The sequence below is a fragment of the Brachycentrus maculatus genome, unplaced genomic scaffold, assembly GCF_059751285.1.
Source record: "Brachycentrus maculatus isolate JH-2025_06_01 unplaced genomic scaffold, ASM5975128v1 h1tg000026l, whole genome shotgun sequence".
Taxonomy (NCBI): Eukaryota; Metazoa; Arthropoda; class Insecta; order Trichoptera; family Brachycentridae; genus Brachycentrus; species Brachycentrus maculatus.
The window spans coordinates 878,827-899,358 of NW_028280780.1; the positions used below are offsets into that span (position 1 = coordinate 878,827).

Genomic DNA, 20,532 nt, shown 5'->3' on the forward strand with positions numbered 1-20,532 from the left:
ACCCGCTACAGGGCAGAAAGTCTTGTTTTTGCATTTTTTTGCAAAGTTATTGCTTAATTATTTTTTTTATTTTATTAAATATTTTTCAAATGTAGAAAATTCTTCAGATTTTACCTAAGAAGATATGTTGCACAGTAAAAGTTCAATAACTGGCTTGATATTTATTTTTGATACATTGTATTATATTTTTAAACAATGTATTTTTTCAGTTCATTCATTTTGGATCCCTGACTGGGTTCTATTTTATATTTTAACTCTTAAGGTGGCCTCTATGAAGATATCTTTTTTCTCAGTTAGATATCAAATGAAAATATGAATACATACAAAATTTAATTTCTTAATATTATATATTGGAATAGCTGCTTACTTTGCATAAAATCAAAACGAATACAGTATTCTGGTAAGATAAAAAAATTTGAATTTTATGTCACGATATGTTTAATGTAGGAAGAGTATTTTGAACAAAAATATCCACCTATATAAAAAAATAGTTAAAGATTATAAGGACTCATACAAATTCCACACCACACTTGAAAACAAGAATGCCGCACCGGTAACGAATTTATTTAACGTTCAAACTGATAACACATTTTTAAAAAGGTGGTTTAAACAAACATACTTAAATCTGAAAAAATAGCTGTAATGGTTATAAGTGAAAGCATCGGTGCACCTATTATACACTGTTTGTTCTTAGCAATATTTAATGTCTTCAAGGGTAGTCATTGAGAAGGCGGCATAGGAATATCAGCGTCGGTGGAGCATTCAAAGGAAAATGATAAGATTTCTACCATTATTTAGTCCATTGACAATAATGTAAGAATTTAATACATCTAGAGATGTGACTAATGAGCAACTGTTACTTATTCGGTTACCCGATTCGGATAGTATTCATTACTTTTTCTCGGTTAGTGTAAGTCAATTTATTAGAAACTAGAATTTGAAACGAGATGCACAACCAATTTTGGGCAGTGATTAGCGTTAATGATCGAATCTAAAAAGGAAAATTAATACAATTATTTTAATGACCTTAAATCATTATTAAATTCCAAATTCATACAGATGGTGTAATATATATATATATATATATATATATATATATATATATATATATATATATATATATATATATATATATATATATATATATATATATATATATATATATATATATATATATATATATGTTTGTGTGTGTGTGTGTATACCATATATACTATGTATAATTATATCTCTGCTGTGATGGGCTGCTTTACTATGCATTTTTGACCAAAAATTCATAGATGCTAGAGAAAGATAACATGATCATAGTTCAGGTGACGGTGTCCATTATAGAAGGACCTTCAACGTGAGGATGAGGGAAGCTGACCCCGACTGTCCACAAAGACGACAGGATGGAGCCAGGAAGAAAAATATATGTTTTTTTGATTTTAAAGGTTTTGTGAAGCTTATATATTATGTTTGATTTGATTCATTCTATCTGCACATCTTTTAGTGTTTTGTTATTGGTGTGTGAATTTCTTAAATGCATATATAGAGATTATTCTAGCTTAAAGTTAAAAGCAGAAATTTGTTGAATATTTCCTCCGTGGGAGCTTGTTTCGCAACTCTAAGTATTATTTTCATGAAATAAAATAAATAAACAGGAAATTTTAATTTTGTATTTCGATTAACCGGAACCGCTATGACTAATAATTACTATAACGTAGTAGATAAAGATAATACTCATTTCATTTCATCACCGGACGTTGCGTACATTATATTCTAAGAAAAACAGTCCAGAAAGCACGATTTTGTTTCAGTTTCCCGTTTTCCTGAAACATTGCAAACATTTCATGAAGTTTCCTTCGCGCTTTGATGTTGTGACCTCGACTTTCAAACAATCGTTATTTATACTTGAAGCTGTTGATAAATTTCTAGAATTTCTTCAATACATTTCAAGAAAAAGACAAATAAAATTCCGCACTGAAGGGTATAAAAGCATAACATGCACGTATTAAAACCAATGAAAATAATTTTAATATACAGATAATAAAACACTTATATGTGTATAAGATCACTTGAAACGAAACATGTATCGTTATTTTCCTTTTTTTATGAAAGAAGGTGGAAGTCTGAGCATCCAGGGGCTTATGACCTGGCATTTGTGCAACTTTCATTATTATGCCCATTATTGAACATCCATATTGCATTAATTCTTGAAATCTGTATATATACAATCTTCTTAGATCCTTTCGCATACAAGTAAGGTTTTTGATACATTTGTTAAGTATGGCTGATTGTTACACCATCAGTTGAGGAATTGGTTAAGTAAAATATTTAGTTTATTTAAAAAAAATAATTTAACAATAGCTTTTCTTCAAAATGCAAAAACAACACTTTTTGCACTGTAGCGGGTAAATGTTAAGTTTAAAAAAGGCCGCTTTTTCTGGGATATAGTACCTACATTTTCAGGGCATTCCGAAAACATGCACAACTGAAAATTGTCGATTTTTGATAAATGACGTTATTGAAAGGAGTGACAATATGTTCTTTACATCACCAAACATACATTTATATTTGATACGTTTGAAAACATGTTTATTATTTCTTTGTTGAAGAACCCAGGGTTTTTCAGCAAAGAAAAAATAAAATTTCAGGGCATAATAAGTAATGGTATGCAATAACGCATCGTGATTCATTTGCACTCAGATAATTTTAATTTTTACTGCTCCAATCACGATTTTTCCAAGTATCGGACCCTTGACAACTCTTTACTGTTTAATTAATGACAAAAAATAATTCAAGTCCTAGAACAATGCCTAGCTTTTTCCGACTACCATTTTAATAGTAACCTATCGAAAAATATATTTATAGTTGTACGTACGTGTCGAGTTCCATTCTAGTGTCCCGACGATTGACGGCTGTAGGATATGTATGTGCCCACAAAGGTGGCGGAAGTATTGCACGTGTTGAGGTGGACACTGAGATGTGCATGTGGAAGCCAAGCACGTGAGGGTAATAATAAAATATGGCTGACTTACCACCATAAAAAGGTATTGGGTTATAAAAAATATATAAATTATTGACTGTATTTTTGAATTTTTTTTATTCGGGAATTGTACCTACAGCTTTACATTTAGTAAGAGTATATAATAGAAAATAGTTACATTCATTTAAAAAAACGCCAATTACACAATTCCACATTTATGTTATAATAACGATCAAAAACATTACTAGATAAAAAATAAACTAAAAACGAGTATGAGTGTGTGTGTGTGAGGAAGGGAGTAAAAGGGAGTATTCAATAGAAGTTTATTGAAGTAGTGTTTGTTTAGTAGATGGATAAGATTTGGCTGTTGAACTATGGACCTTATAGATAATTCTTTGTCATTCATCAATTTAGCCATATATCAGGAAAAATAGTTTTTTTAAACAAAAATACACAAATTCTATAAAAAAAAAACAAAAATATGTTATTGCCAGATATACAGTATGTTTTACTAGTGAAGCAGTGAATGAGATTCACTCGAAACGGAGATCCGGTAACCCGATCAGTGTATCTGAACGAATCATTAAGATCCGTTTGTACACGAACGACTCGACGCACAGTGATTCACCCAGAACAAGCTAGGTGGACAAAAACATTTTATTCTACGATTTGATTGTACTGGTATTGATCAATATTATTTCATTGATTTTTCGAATAATTATGCATTGTTTGATAATTCTGAAGCTTTGGGAATATATTAATTTAAAAAAACTTAAGTACGAAATAAAAAAAGTATTTAAAAAAAATCAGTATTGTTATAACAAGAAAATACATAATATACACAATTAATACAAACCCTCATCCGCACCCCAATGGTGCATAGGGCACTGCATCATACAAACGCTGTGTTATCTTGATCGTTAACACACGAAGGAAAGGTGATCAGCCCTCCGCTTCAGGTACCAGTCCAGGGTAATATGGAATAAATATTCGAGTGAAAAAATCACTTTTATTTATTTGACCCCCCTGGGAATCGAACCCGGGACCTCCAGAACGGTAGCCGAGCGTGCTGACCATTACACTACGGAGGCGGATACACAATTAAACACATCATTAAATATACAAATAAATTTACTCTTAATACTATACAATCAACTTGTGAGGGCCTCCGATAGTCACACATCAATGGCATTTTATGACCAAAATCGCGTTAATTCTTAAATAATTATTAAACCAAAAATTAAACCTGTGGTAGGCAAATAATTATTTCCATATATTATTGTAGAATTATAGCAATTTTTATCATAAAATGCGATTAAACTGTCGCTGTCAGAAGCCCCCTTAAGTTATTGTTATTGTACCTATATACTTTACGGAAATAATTTAGATTACAGAAATAAACATAGAATAACATTAATAAATAATATACAAGACTAATAATCATTATCACGACTCATCATCAATCTCACAATCAGAGGAATCAGATATGAAATAATCACCATCGTTACATGGATGAAAGTTATTTGCCACCTGATGTTCTGCTATTGAAGGCAGGACAATTAAATTCAGAACTTCCAACGGTAATTTATCGGTTCTCTTTCTAGGTACTTCTCTGAGTGAGTTAATTACAGGATCGGATGTTTTCAAAAGCATATTCAATAAATCTGTATTCGTGGAAGTACGTGACAGTTTCCTAGTATGGTGCTCGCGGAATCTACGACAATCTTTATTTCGGGCCTCTTGAGATTCTTCCGAGAGCTCCCCGACTGGAAGAATGAATGTTTTAAAAACCACCGTACTGTGTACTAGACTTGAGGTTGACTTCCTCCAGATGATGAAGAAGCGCAGGGATGATGCATTTTTATATTAAATTTTACATCTACGCCCTCTAACCAATTTTTATTTTTGTTTAAAAAATGGTGCGTATAGCTAATGAATGTAGCTACATAATATCAAAAAATTAGCCTGGATACATCTGGGGACAAAAAGATGCATACGTTCAAAAATTTAAAACGAAAAAAAAAATTACAATTTTTACGTAGTTTTTCAAACTCTATCATAACTCATACTGTCGTGCATTTGAACCAAATTTAAAATTAAATAAAAAAATTAATACCCTCTTAAGTAAAATCCATTACAGCAATAGGAATATTCTTCACTTCAAGTCTTGTAAGATGTTATTGAAAGCACTGCAAAATAGCAACTAAATTGTTTACAAAAAAGGAATAACCTTATCACTTCATTTCAACCGCTTATGACTCATCGTTCTGGAATATTTGCCATAATAATTACCTGGATTTGTGACTAATGGGGGGTTGTTATTATCATGTTATCATCAATAAGTCGATTCATTGAATTGACTTTTGTCTTGCTGGCTTGTTCTGGGCGAATCACTGTGCGACGGCTAGTTCGTAGAACTCCTTGTAAACAAAGCATATTTAAAATAAGTAATATTTAAAGATAAATATAAAAAATACGATATTTAAAACATGTAATATTAAAATACGTAATATGAATACTATTTAAACTAACGCTGCTTCCCCGTGATAAAAGTAAAAATGTTATAAAAGTAATAAAAAAACACAACATTTAAATAACATCTGATATAGTATGAGTGAATATTTTATATTAATGAAACTGTAAATTGATGATGACAAAGCGAAGGAAGAAGGATTAAGTTTGGAGTTGACGGGAAAGAAGCAAAGGAAACAAGGAAGAATAATATGATGGACAGTTCTAAGGAAAAGCTAATGTTTCACTCGTTTCATGAAAGAAATCAGATATGGAACATTTTTAACGTGCAGAGGTAATTCGTTCCATAAAAGGAATAGCTGAATAATGTTATCTTATGACTAGGAATGGAAAGTGTTCTCTCGATATTAATTTATATATTAAGATTAAAAAAAATCCCTCGGTGCTAAAATGCATGCAGTAATTTTGTTCTCATTTTTTATTAAAATTTTCCATGATTATCAAAAATATACATTTCAATATAACTGGAGTTCCATAAAAGGTGCTTGCATGACAGGAAAACATGAATATCATAATCAATGGAGTATACTCGTATTGGTAGGGTTCATTTGAATATTTATTTATAATGGCTGTTGACGATGGGTTTTGAACTTTTTCTCTAATATTAATAATAATAATAAAACCCTTATCCGCACCCCAATGCTGCATAGGGCACTGCGTCATATAAACGCAGTGTTATCTTGATCGTTTACACATGAAGGAAAGGTGATCAGCCCTCCGCTTCAGGTAACCAGTCCAGGGTAATATTGAATAATTATTACATTGTAAAAATCACTTATATTTATTTGACCCCCCCTTCCCAGGGGGGGTCAAATAATCAAATAATCAATCGAACCCGGGACCTCCAGAACGGTAGCAAAGCGTGCTGACCATTACACTACGGAGGCGAACAAAAATGCGAAAAAAATCTGTAATATTATTTTATTAATATTCAATATAAAGGTAAAATTTAACGTATAATGTCAGGTTTATAAAACTTTTAAATTTTTATTTTTATAAAATACTTAAATTGAAACTAACAGTTACATAATAATGGTGAACAATAATTTATTTTCACAACATTTTTGGGTATCTACAGATATTTATTTTTAAAAAATCCAATTATCGCTACTTAAGAGACATTTTGACATCTGAGCACAGATGAGGAAAAATATCGTATTTACATGGCTTATGACCTGTCATGGACTGGTTAGGTGATCACTTTACATAGGTGTAAAAATGTTGAAATTGTTACAATGAACTAACTAAATTGCGAATGTAAGGACATAACGAGTGGACTAATATAAAAAGAGTTGTGATACCTACTTAATTTATTTAAAAAAAATGGACGATCCTTGTATTTCCCTGACCCACCCTTTTCAGAAACATGCAAGAAGACGGAAACGTTGTACTCGGATGAATAAGACAAGTGAGGTTCCTCCTGTCTATTCTGAATACAAATCGTTGTATTTTTTTGTATCTCCCATCTCTCTTTGTATTCCCCTAACACCTCAACAAGAGTTAGATTTTTCAATTAATTCATGGCTTCTGTACGTGACCAGAAATACATTTAAATTAAACGAGTATGTAAAATGTAATGTGTTCACTTATTCAATTAATTTCAGACACATGGCCGTCATTAAAAGAAAATGAGGAAATACGAATTTCGCAATTATCAAAACCCTCTACATAAGTTTATGAACCAATTAAACTAATATCCCAGGATTAATGTCAAATGACTATAATTACTTTCAAGATTTAAAAAAAAATATATTGTTTTTTTTTTACAAAATACATATTTAAATAATACAAAACAGTTGGTAAATATACAAAACATTTCAAATATAACGTTGCCACCTCTCTAATAATGTAGATTCTTGTGTTTAGAGAGGGAGTTCGTTTTACATTTCTTTTATAAACAAAGTTAATTAAAACAAAGTAAATTTAAAAAAATATATTCCTTGGTATGGAGTCAAGGTAGAGGTGAGTCTTATATGTTTTTTAAATTTAGTTTTAAAGGGTGATTTTGAGTGGTATATTTCAATGATTTATATAATAATTACATAAATGTATAAATATATAATATATATATATATATATATATATATATATATATATATATATATATATATATATATATATATATATATATATATATATATATATATACATATATATATATATATATATATATATATATATATATATATATATACATATACATAGAAATCTGAAAAGAGGATTAGGCCATCCCCTGTAAAGATAGGCCGATGACATTGTCCCATTAATGATTAAAATCGCATATATGACTAGATGAATGGATGTGACATGAGTGTCCGCCTCCGTAGTGTAACGCTCGTCTACCGTACTGGAGGTCCCGGGTTCGATTCCCAGGGGATCGAATAAATAAATTTAAAAAAAAAATCACTTCTATGTTTATTCAATATTATCTGGGGCTGATACCTGAAGCGGAGGGATGATTTGATCGCCTTACATTCATATGTTAATGATCACTGCGTTTATATGATGCAGTGCCATATGCACCATCAGGTGGGGATAAGGGTTTAAAGATGAAGAAGAGTTTGCCAGGAGTGTATGCCAGGATAGAAGAGTGTGGCATTCCATCTTCTCAGCCTACTCCCGCAGGCAAACGGCGTGTAGCAGTTATAATGTCGCAATTGTCGACCCATTTCCTCGATCAATCGAGAGCCACGTCTGCCACTGAGACCACTGTACGCTTGGTCAAGCCGTCCAGTGATGGCGGATTGCCAAAAAGCTATTTCCGGATCGCTAAATCCATCGTCTGGCGTTGGCAGACGATAAGGAGTTAGTGCAGATTACGGCCGTGATACCTGAGAGATTCGCAGGTGAAGATGTGTTGATACGCCAACAGGATGTGGAAAGTTTTGAATTTATCAATTGCATATCCGGCTATATCGAGAGAGGTGAAATGTGTAATTTGATAGGATTTCTAAGCCAGAACTCATCGCTCACTCCTTTCAAGAACGTCATAAATAAAAAACAACTTGATTTTTCAGGAGAACGTTTTTAAAGTTTAAAAATATAATACAATATATTAAAAATAAATATCAAGCCACTTATTGAAATTTTTACTGTGCAACATATCTTTTTAGGTAAAACCTGAAGATTTTTTTTTCCATTTCAAAAATATTTAATATGTTTAAAATAATAATTAAACAATACCTTTTCTTCAAAATGCAACAACAATACTTTTTGCCCTGTAGCGGGTAAATATTAAGTTAAAAATATGCCTATTTTGCTGGGACATAGTACATTTTCTGGGTATTCCGAAAACATACTGAACTGAAAATTTACGATTTTTGATTTATGACGTTCTTGAAAGGAGTGAGCGATATTTCTAATAACGTGTACATGTGGTAAGAGTCATAAAGGTGAAGACTGACCTCCACATTTTGTCGTAACGTAAAGGTGGAGACTGACCGGAGCATTTCGTCGTAACGTAACACGTTACGATGCGAGCATTCAGGCAGTCAGTACACCGAGCCGAGTGCTCCATCCATAGTTTCGGATGCGAGCGAGCGAGCGATGTTACGACGTAATGTTACGACGAAATTCCACGGTCAGTCTCATCTTAACATTCGCGGCAAGCATCCGCCTTCGGATGGAGCACTCGGTACGCTGTGCTGACTATACGAATGCTCGCATCGTAACGTTTTACGTTACGATGAAATGACTGGGGTCTGTCCCTACATTAAGAGATAGTATAAATTAAAAAAAAACACATACTTAAATAATATTATAATAACTGAATTCTCCTCCCTACTATCCATGTTCCCACATATATATATATATATATATATATATATATATATATATATTTTTTTTTTAAATAATCATAATAAGAAACAGGTCCTACCTTTTAATCCTTCTACGTCCCAAAGACGCAACAAAATTTAGACTTATCTTCACATACGGTGTTTGAAAATGATACTGAATGTATCGAACATGTGTATCAAAAATTTTTGAGAAATAATGATATAATTTTATGATTTTAAGACTAAGAATAATTTTATGATTTTTTAAAAATAATTAGCGATAGTATTAAAGATCGCAATTAATGACACGCTACAAAAAATTATTTTAAAATCATTTTAATTAAAACATATGACAATAACATTTAAAACGGTTTGAGTATTGTAAAATAACATAATGTCATAATTACGTTGATGTAATTGTATTACTGAATGAATCAAATTAACCCTCAATTAATTGGAAATGACAAAATTAAATATTCGTTCCTGTCACTAATTGAGCTACAGTTATTTTATATCGTTATGTACCGGAAATGGGAATATAACGTTTATTAAGAGTAAGTATTCTAGAACCGCCATTCTTTCTCAATTGAAGAATACAAGGGAAAAATACCACTTTACTAATGTAAACACGACTAGTTTCGAGAACATCCGTAGTTCTCACAACTAGTCGTATTTACATCAATAAACTTTCATATTTTGAAATCATGTTTTCTTCTATAAAAAAAATCCTGTTCCTTTAAAATTTTGGATTTGTGTTTAAGGGAATACAACATGTTTCGCCGATTTTTTTAAAGAATGTATTTTTTTTTGTTTTTTCGAATAAATATAAAGAAAAAATATAAGAAAAAATATTTTTATATTATTTTCAACTCCTTACTTTTCAATAACTCTTTTTTTCAAAACCATATATTTATTACGATGAAAAAAATATTTTTTCAATGCGAAAACGGTATTTTAAGAAAAAATTCAATTACCTTAAATGTTACCTGGATTTAGATCGGGACTGTGGAAATTTAATAATTATTTTTCCAATACGATTGATCCCGCCATCTAGCAATCAATAACAGTATCAATGATTGTGCGAGTACGTTATGAATGTATTGATACTTTGAAAATTTGGTTTGAATCCTTACTAAAATCATTATTATATGGTAATTGATCCACTATTTCGCACCAGTTATACATATTTTTTTTACAATAACCCTAACTGCATTTGCAAATATGTCCATGGAAGCCAAACTAGTGGTTCATAAGGGGGTGCTGGTACCGACATTGATTTATCGAAGCGAAACATGGAACTTGCAAAGGAAGGATGAAAGCTGAGTGAACGCTGTTGAAATGCGCTCCCTCAGACGAATGTGTAGAAAATCATTGTATGATATAATTACAAACGAAGATATAAGAATGGAATATAAGGCTGGAAAAGTTATAATTGAAAAGATTAAGAAGTTATTTAAGGTGATATGGACATGTGGAGTGAATGGATAACGAGACAATGATTAAGAAAATAAATGTGGCGATTGCAAGCAGGAGAACAGAACGAGGACGGCCGAAATAGGCACCATCAGATCAATCAGAACCTAAAATCTGGTGGTGTCAAAAGTCTGCGTTATCGGAGGGCATGTGTGACTAGATGTATGGATGTGAAGGAAGCGAGGAATGTAGAAGCTGTCAGGACAGAAGAGTGTGGCGTTCCATCCTCTCTGCGGAGTAGAAGTAGTAGCATTAATAAATTATCAATACTCACAACATTTTGGATGTGTCCAAATCCTTATTCACAAGTCTGGGTTTTTCCAAAAAAAAATATTTTTCATTATTTATATGCTTGACTGCGAAACTGGAGTCGCGTGTTCGATTCCCGCCAGTTACAAAATGAATTCAAGAATGAATTTATTTTCAATTGGTCTGGGTGTTTATGATGTATTTTTCACATTTACCTTCCCTATTCTAACTATCCTACCTGCAAACAAGCATCTAAACTAGACGCTTTGCGGGCTATTCCTTAAAAAAATATAAGCGTGTTTTTATTATTGCAGAATATTTAAAAAAAATCGTATCGAGACATTTAGAAACTGTCAGGTTTTAGATAAACGTGTTGAAATATTTATTTTCAAACAGAAGTTAAACCATTTAACCTTTTGGTCGCGAGGACAGATATGGGTTAGATAAAAAAAGCTATAAAAACAGACCTTTTAGGTCGTAATTCTCTCACGCTTGGTAGCTTGGGAGCATTTTACCTGCTCTCTTCAAAATATAACAAGCGATTACGATTTTTTTAAATGATTTTTTACCTCTTGGATAAATAATTCTCAGAATGGCACGCTTCGCAGATGACTTTATCTTCGACTACATCAAACTGAAATATTTTAATAATAACCCTATATTCATCGAGTTTTATTGTTTACATTAAAAAACTGTTTTTATTAAACATTTTTTACATTAAAAAATACACATCAAAAAAATGTTTACCGTTGAAATCATCAGCGGGTATGTATGAGGAGATAAATTAATGGAGAAGAGGCGAAGATTGTTTGCAAATACATATTGATGTGGCGTTCTATTCTCCCTGCCTACCCCTGCGAAGAAGCGCCGTGATGATTGGTTTGTTAGTTAGAACGCTATGTAAATACCCTATGTAAAAACTCCGTGTACGTATATACTTGCATGGGCACTTATGGGCATGTTAAAACTTTTACATCCAACTACTTCATTTTCTAACTAAATTTGTTTGACTTTCTTTTAATACGATGTCGGCCAATGCGTCCAAACATCCTAAAATTCCGAATGGAAAAAGGATATTGACTTCCCCAATCCTTCCGCCTTTCACCTTTCATCTTCTCGTCTAGCGACGGAAGCGATTCACACCCCAATGTACCGCTAGATTGAGAATATTATAAATAATTTTCCTATTTCACCTCTAGCGGGAAGAGGACGAATGCATTTTTCAACAACTTATAATCTATTCGCTCGAGATAACTTCATAATAATGTCCTCTCTTTCTTACTTATGTTTCCTAAAGGACAGGAATTGTTAAACTGTGAGGCGACTAAAAATGGTACCCGTAGCAAAAAACCTTTCAGAATCCCTTTAACAAATAATAAATAAATGAATTATGCTTGTCGCTAGTGAAAATAATTGGTACATTAAATTAGTACTAAGCGTTATTGATCATAACAAAATATAATTTTTTACGTACATTTTTAAAGAAAAGGTTTTAAATTTCACCAAAAAATTAACAATTTCTAAATGTGACACAATATTTGTGACCAGGGCTGTTTTTTTCGTTGATTTAAACTCTTATCCAATCTGTGCTTTATAATATTATATGTAGCTGTTAATTATAATTCTAATTCCAATGTCTAAATATCCATATTTGTTTTATTTTTAGGAAATTCTCGCAATGTTTTATTTTAATATTACTATTTAAAAATTTCATGAAAACATAAACTATAACCTTGTTTTTAATTTTATTTTTATATTAACATTTTAGAGAAATATACCAAAATTCATAAATCCAGCCAAAATACTGGTTATGTAAAATAACCCGTAAAAAAGGGTTTGTTGGAACATGGGAGAAAGGCTTTAGTCAATGCCAAGCCTTGGGATGCTCAGACCTCGATCTTGCTTCATTTATACACGATAGATGTCTTATCTCAAGTTGAGACAGTTGGAATATTAATATACCAGTATCTGATAAACATTAATAATAGAATAAATAATTTTAAAAATGTGGAAGACATATTGCTAAAAATAAGATTCTGTTACTATCCTCTTTTCATCCTTAAAAATCCCATAGGCACAACCATCAAATTTAGTTAAAAATAGGTGATAACATGACATACCTGTAGGCTTTCTAACAATTGTTATCATGTCCTCGACCATCAAAATGTCTCGATTATATCTCGAAAAAATATGACTCTAGATTCATAGATATGTACATACATGAGTCAGGTAGAGAACTTGCCGGGGAACGAAACTTTGCAGTGACAGGTCCTGCTGTTTAGAGCCTTCATATTTGAGGATCATCCAGAATCCCAATTTTCGTGTGCGGTGTTTTATAATTAATGATGTTGAATGCATTGAAACACGTCTCACATTTTTTATAGACCGTACAAATTAAAAGATAAATTAAAATATTTATAAGGTTTGGGAAGCGCACCGTTTCGGCGTAATAATGAATCCATCTTCAATGGCCCAGTGCTACGGAAAACAAGCATATCCGTTCGGGGGACTCACATCCGCCAAAACAGATCATTTCTACTATGGCAGGTTCAAAACGAGATACATTTCTATGGAGAGAAAATAACTTTGCCTAATTATACACCACGAGCCAAATGAAAAATGTCGTATTTTTTTAACGGGTCGATTATTTCGTTTCCGTATTCCTTTTTCCTCTTCCCGTTGGGTGCAGTGTTATCTTGGTCATAAATTACATAAAAACAGGTGATTACATGACATACGTGTAGGCTGACAATTATTATCATGTCCTCGACCATCAAAATGTCCCAATTATATCTTGAAAAAATATGACTCTAGATTCATAGATAAATACATTTTTTTAATTACCTAACGTCCAAGTGACTCTGAAATCTAGCTACGGCTTATGCAACACCGCTTATCATGTCCCTACTCAGGCTTCAACTTTATAAGTTTCATAGCCTATGCCTACTCGTGAGTGGATTTACTCTTTATGTTTAAAGTTACTATAATTTCATGTAGTTCATGAGTGAAAATTCTAGGCAAAAACACTCGTGAGTCAAGTAGAGAACTGAGCACCAATTTTGAGGAACGAGACTTTGCAGTGGCAGTTCCTGCTGTCTGGAGCATTTTGCTTTTATATTTGAGGATCATCCAAAATCCCAACCAATTTTGATCACAATTGAAAACTCGTCTTTCCCAAATCTCCCATCCTTTCATAATTGAAATTAGGATCAAATTTGAATTTAAAGCCTTTGTCAAGCTTTATTCGTTTCCTTTCCTTTTCTGTGGAGTGTAGTTTATTAAATGCATTTTGATTATCATTTAGATCTTTTATTTATTTTATAATTAGTATCGTATATCTGTAGTATCTTACATAGCATTAGAATAGCATTAGTGAATAGAAATATGTAAAGCGCCTTTGAGATGATATTTTGTGAACATGGGGTTCCATAATATGGTTTTATCCACTTTTAAAAATTTTAGTGTGTAAATACCACTATTACTTTAAATCTATCGAGACACGTATTTCGACGCATTACGCATCATTTTTAAACACCGTATCTTTTATTTTTTATACCTTCTTATTTACTCAGGTTTTATTTTATACCTTCTTATCTCAAATACTCAATGCTTCGTTGCTGTTTCAGAAATGATTCTTTACTGACTTTATTTTCCAGTAAAACGACTAAAAAACGAAGAAACTGACAAACGAGGCGATTTTCGGTTTCCGCGTCAAAAAATGTCATTTAGTCTCGTATCTGGTGAGTGAAACAAATTATTGTCGGTTCTGAGGAAATTCCAAGATGTTTTTTTAGAAATGCATTGTAAAGTCGATATGTCACGTGTAGCTTTCTTCTACAAAGGGGACTACACATAGAACAAACATGAGATAAAATATATTTTTAAATTTAAATAATAATAAAAACTGCTTGTTGTTACATTTATGCTGTTATTTTGCAGGGGCCAATAATATTTTTATATGTTAAATATGAATTTACATATTAAATATTAAAATCAAATACTGATTTTTAGAATCTAATAAATTGTCATTTATTATTTTTAAAAAAAACATCAAATTCTGACAATTATTTCGCCTCATTTTGGGATTTTCACACAGCTGTATACAAATTTCAAATTTCAAACTAGAGTAGTTTGAAAATGCCATAACAAGGTGAAACAATTGTCACAAATTTTATTTTAATATGTTACAATATACAATTTAATAGACTGTAAAGATCAGTGTTTGATTTTAATATTTTTAGAAGTAGTATTACACAAAGTGAACGATGAATGATAAGGGGAGTGTTTTATTAATTACCATACCACAATGTTAAAATGCTTTTTACATACAAGATATAAGTCATTATATTAAAATGTATTACAGTTATAACATTCACCAGTAGTAAGTGTGAGATGTTCTTTAGAAAAAAACTGTTTTTTTGCTAAATCATTTCCTCTATCCCCAATTTATCCCAATTTAATCACAGTGAAGTGCACTTGAGGTTGTATTTTACGAAAATGGCACTACTTATATAAATTATCCTAATTTGTTATTATTTAAATTTTAATTCTGTTACCTTGTGTATGCCCAACTTTACATCTTAAACCAAACACTAATGGAGTGTAGAACAAACAATTCTTAGGGTGTTTGGTATTTCACTTAAAATAATGAGATTTCTTAAAATAAATTCAGGACAAGGGTAGCAAAGCAAACTCCGCGTTCAAGTAGAAAGTTTTTAGAACTATGCATGGTTGGATATATACTCAGATATATTAGGAAATCACTTTTTTGTATTGACGTTATTTTCCGTGAATTTTGTGCCATTGTAGACCCTTCAAGACCTTTTAATGATCTTGACATTGTTGACGGATCTAGGACCTCCTGCTGTCTTCGAGGATTCAAATGGACGATTGGCATAATGAATCCTGGAAGTGACAAAAGACATTACATGAAAAAAATGCTAACTGAACTCACAATTTCCTGGGTGAAATAAGAATTTATCTTTGTTCTATAAATTTCACACGCACTTTGATGCAGTTCGATTAATAAATATACTATTTAAACCCGAAAAAGGGTATTTACAGGGCTTGCGACATGTCAAAGGCTAATTAAGTGATGACTTTTCACCCGTTCAACATTTGCCATTTCACCCATGATTGACAACCACACTACTCAACTCCCATACATAAGATCAATCTCATGACACAATTCATATGAGTTCACAACAGCCACCTATGCTGGATTGAGAAAAGCTTTTATTTAGCAAAAACCCTTTATATATTATTTTTTGGATGGAAGTCTGGCCATTTACGGGGCCCTGATTCTTCTTCATCTATGTTGAGATATCAAAAAATTAATTTGAAAATTAATTCCTAATTAGAGACAATCCATATTTGTGAACAAGTATTTGGAAACACTCAAAAGGTTGTAAAAAAAAACTTTACCATTATGTGTGTAAAGTGATCACTTAACCAGCCTGTGACAGGTCATAATTCTGCAACTACATATGTTGAGATATCAAAATTTGAAAATAATACCTGAGTGGAGAAAACCCAGTTTAGTGAACAAGTATTTGGACTCAAAAAGTTGTGAAAGACGCGTTTGTTTACAAAATCGTTTCGATAATATTATATACTTATGTGTTTTCAATTCAATGTCATATTTATATTTCACAGTTCAATCGTAGCGCCCTTGAGAATTTTGCGGAAATGGCGATAAGAAAAAATGTAAACATTCCAAATCTCGTCAATAAACATTTATTTACAATGTTTAAATAACTAACTTTATAAGACATTTATTATTTTGATTATTTATGGTCTATTTGGTGGTTCATTACAAATGATAGTCAATGATTTATCTTTATAGTGTAGATAATTTATATCAAAACATACATTTTTTAGCACAAATTTAAAACGCATCAAGCATATATATCGCTCACTCCTTTCAAGAACGTCATAAATAAAAAAACTAGATTTTTCAGGAAAACGTTTTTAAAGTATAAAAATACATTGGAATGTATTAAAAATAAATAAAAGCTACTTATTGAACTTTTTACTGTACAACATATTTTTTGGGAAAAACCTATTTTGGGAAAAATATTCAGTATATTTAAAAAAAATAATTAAACAATACCTTTTCTTCAAAATGCAAAAACAACACTTTCTGCCCTGTAACGGGTAAATATTAAGTTAAAAATATGCCGATTTATTTTTAATACATTGTGTTTTATTTTTAAACTTCAAAAACGTTCTCCTGAAAAATCAAGATTTTTTATTTATGACGTTCTTGAAAGGAGTGAGCGATATATATTTATAAAATTAAATATTTATATGGTTTTGCCACATATATTTAATATGTATACTATTATACTACTCACTATAGTTTTCAACATGAATATATGTGGAAAAAACTATATACTTAATTGTTATTTAAGTTTATAAAATGCAATTCCACTAAGAAATGTCAAATTAATAAAAAAAAATAAAAAAATGCACATATTTATTGAAAAAACAGAAAAACTCTTTATATATTTTTTAATTTATAAAGATTTTGCCTTTAAGCCATGCTATATATTTTTCCATAATATATACACATTTGACTTTGTGTAATATGATAATATTTACGATTCAATTCCAGTAAACACATGACCACATGACTACGTGACGTCATTCCAAGACGATCTGTAAATAAAGTTATGCAGCAAATCAATATGGGAACGACCATTATTTTCTAAAATAATTGAATAATTTGGTGACATGGTAAATAACACAGCTCCCTAAAAATAATTATTAGTGTATGGTCCGTCGTAATCACGTCAATTCTGCAAATAATTGCCTTGGCAGGTCTTCTTAATCTGTGAGATGCAATATTTTTAAAATTGACGAGAAAAGTATTTGTATTTTCGTTTTGATTTTATATTCTTTAAACATTTATTTTCTATTCTTAATATGATTAATATTTATAGTCATTTTTACTTATTTTTTTTACAAAAATGTTAATAAAATTAGTATATAACCACTCACCGAGATTTTTATGTCTACCGGTTTCGAGACGTACTCGTCTCTTCATTTATTTTCTAACTATATACATACTTGTACTGCACATTTATTTAAAGATTTATAAGCGTAATTAACATATTTCTTTAGTAGAGACCCACCAAGCTCCTTGTGTGTCTTGTCGGTGGAGTTCTTTTAACATGCCTTTTTTATTATTTTTATCTATTTTAACCCACAAAAAAAGAAAGAAGAAAAAAAAACACTTTACATTTTTTATAGAACTACCTCTTGATCATTTACCCATTCCTTCAATTTGCCTTTGTTCCATATTTTATTTTGACCTCATCCATTAACATCCATTGGCAATAAATTAAAAATGTTTGGAACGATACATTGAAGTGTTTTACTCCATATTTATTGTTAATTATTTTAATAATAAGTATGGATAATTTTTTGATTTATAATTTATAGAATTTATAGAAATCCATTTAATATCATATATTTAATATTAAAATCAAACACTGATTTTTAGGGTCTGCGACAACTGTGACAATTGTTTCGCCTTGCTATGACATTTTCAAACTACTGTCAAAATTAAATAGTGAAACAATTGTCACATTTTTTTAAACAAGGAAATACAATTTGATACTCTCTTAAAATTAGTGTTTGATTTTAATATTTAAAATTTAATTATGCAGTCAAAATGCGATCTCTCAGACGAATGTCCGTCAAAACTATGTATAATAGATGTTCAAATGGTGAAGAAAGGAAAGAATGCAAGTATTATCTATAAAATAAAGAGAGATGGTTTTATATGGTTCGGGTATGTGGATCGAATGAGTGAATAAAGAATAAGAAAATTAATTTACTAAGCGAATGTAGTTAGAAATAGGAACTGAGGAAGACAGAGAGAAATTTCGCATGATCAAGTATTTGAATTTTTTTAAAGTGTTAAGTTAGGTTTTGAGTCAGAATAATCGGCGGTTGTGTGTAAATTGATGGATGAATCTGAAACAAGCGAAGATTGTTTGCAAATACAGATTGTAGTGGCGTTGTATTCTCTTAGCCTACCCCTGGGATGAAGCGACGTAATGGTTATAAAGTTATTTTAAAATAACTATATAAAAACTATCTTACAGCATAAAAACATGTGTTTTTCATTTAAAAAATAATAGTTATCATAATCGGCAATGACAAAATAAAATTTTGAGAATCGCTGACTGAGCCGCTTAGTAAACAGTTTTGTTGGCGCCATCTATTGACTAACATGCATAAACACATAATACACTTCACCGACACGGACTAAAGTTCCTGCTCACTTTAATTTATATTCAACAAGCGTTTTTACCCGGCTACACTCGAGATGTAGATATATTTTTTACTACTACTACTACTACCATCACGCCGTTTTCCCGCAGGGGTAGGCAGAAATGATGGAACGCCACACTCTTCTCTCCTGACATACAATCCTCGCCTCCTTCACATCCATACATCTAGTCATACATGCCCTCCGATTACGCAGACTCTTGACCCCGCCAGATTTTAGGTTCTGATTGATCTGATCTTGCCAAGTCTTCTTCGGTCGTCCTCGTTCTGTTTTCCCTCTCACATTCGCCACATATGTTTTCTTAGTCATTCTCTCGCTATCCATTCTCTCCACATGTCCATACCACCGTAAAGAACTCTTCCTAATCTTTGATATATTTTTTTATTTATATAAAAACAACGATAACATTGTTTGTTTGTTTTGAATAATTGATTGTGTAAGGTGTTAAAAAAAACTTGGACATTTGGCTGAAAAAGAGATAAGCCTTCCAAGCCAACAAAGTTTAAAATAATAATAATAGCAGTAGTACCTTTTTCGTAAAACCTCAGAAGATTTTTGGAGTAATAAAGGTAAGCCCCTGGGGTCAACAGATTATCCCAAAAAGGTAAGCCTCACTTAACTAATAAAATAAAGTCTTCTTCATCATACATACATAAATATAAGAATATATTTTCCTCTACAATGTAGTTGTTAGCAACTAACTACTATTCTGGAGTTCTCGGGTTCGATTTCAAGAAAGGCGGTCAAAATAAATGTAAGTGTTTTTTCAACTCTCATGTTTATTAAATATTTGTTTTAACATCCACGCGTTGCTGTGGCTCAGATGAGTTAAATGCAAAATAAAGAAATATGAAATACAAATTTCTAACAATGGAGCAATGAAAATATTTTTAAAAATCTATGAAACAACAATTGAAAAAAAGAGGTAAGTAACAGCTGTCAAATGGCATGCTGTCTACCGTGAGCACATGTTTAAATTGCGTGTGTTGCTGTTACTATAACTGATGGTGCTGTCATATGCAGTTAAAAATACTGTTGTCAGATTCCATTTAAAAACATATTAATTAAAATGCAACATTGTGTCAAAATTTCAAAGCAATCTGTAAATTACCCAAATTGTTCAACCTCGCGATTTTTTAAATATATTCATTAAAAAAACAATTATTCATTACAACTCTAACCAATGTAATTAAATTGCGCCGGGAAATTAGACTTCGATTGTACATATTCAT

The 20,532-nt window shown here is 31.2% G+C and overlaps 1 protein-coding gene across 4 annotated transcripts in view; it reads right to left on the reverse strand.

Moving 5' to 3' along the window:
* LOC148312999 (fibroblast growth factor receptor homolog 1-like) overlaps positions 1 to 20,532 on the reverse strand; it is a 160,061-nt gene that overhangs the window by 105,590 nt on the left and 33,939 nt on the right. The window lies entirely within an intron of this gene.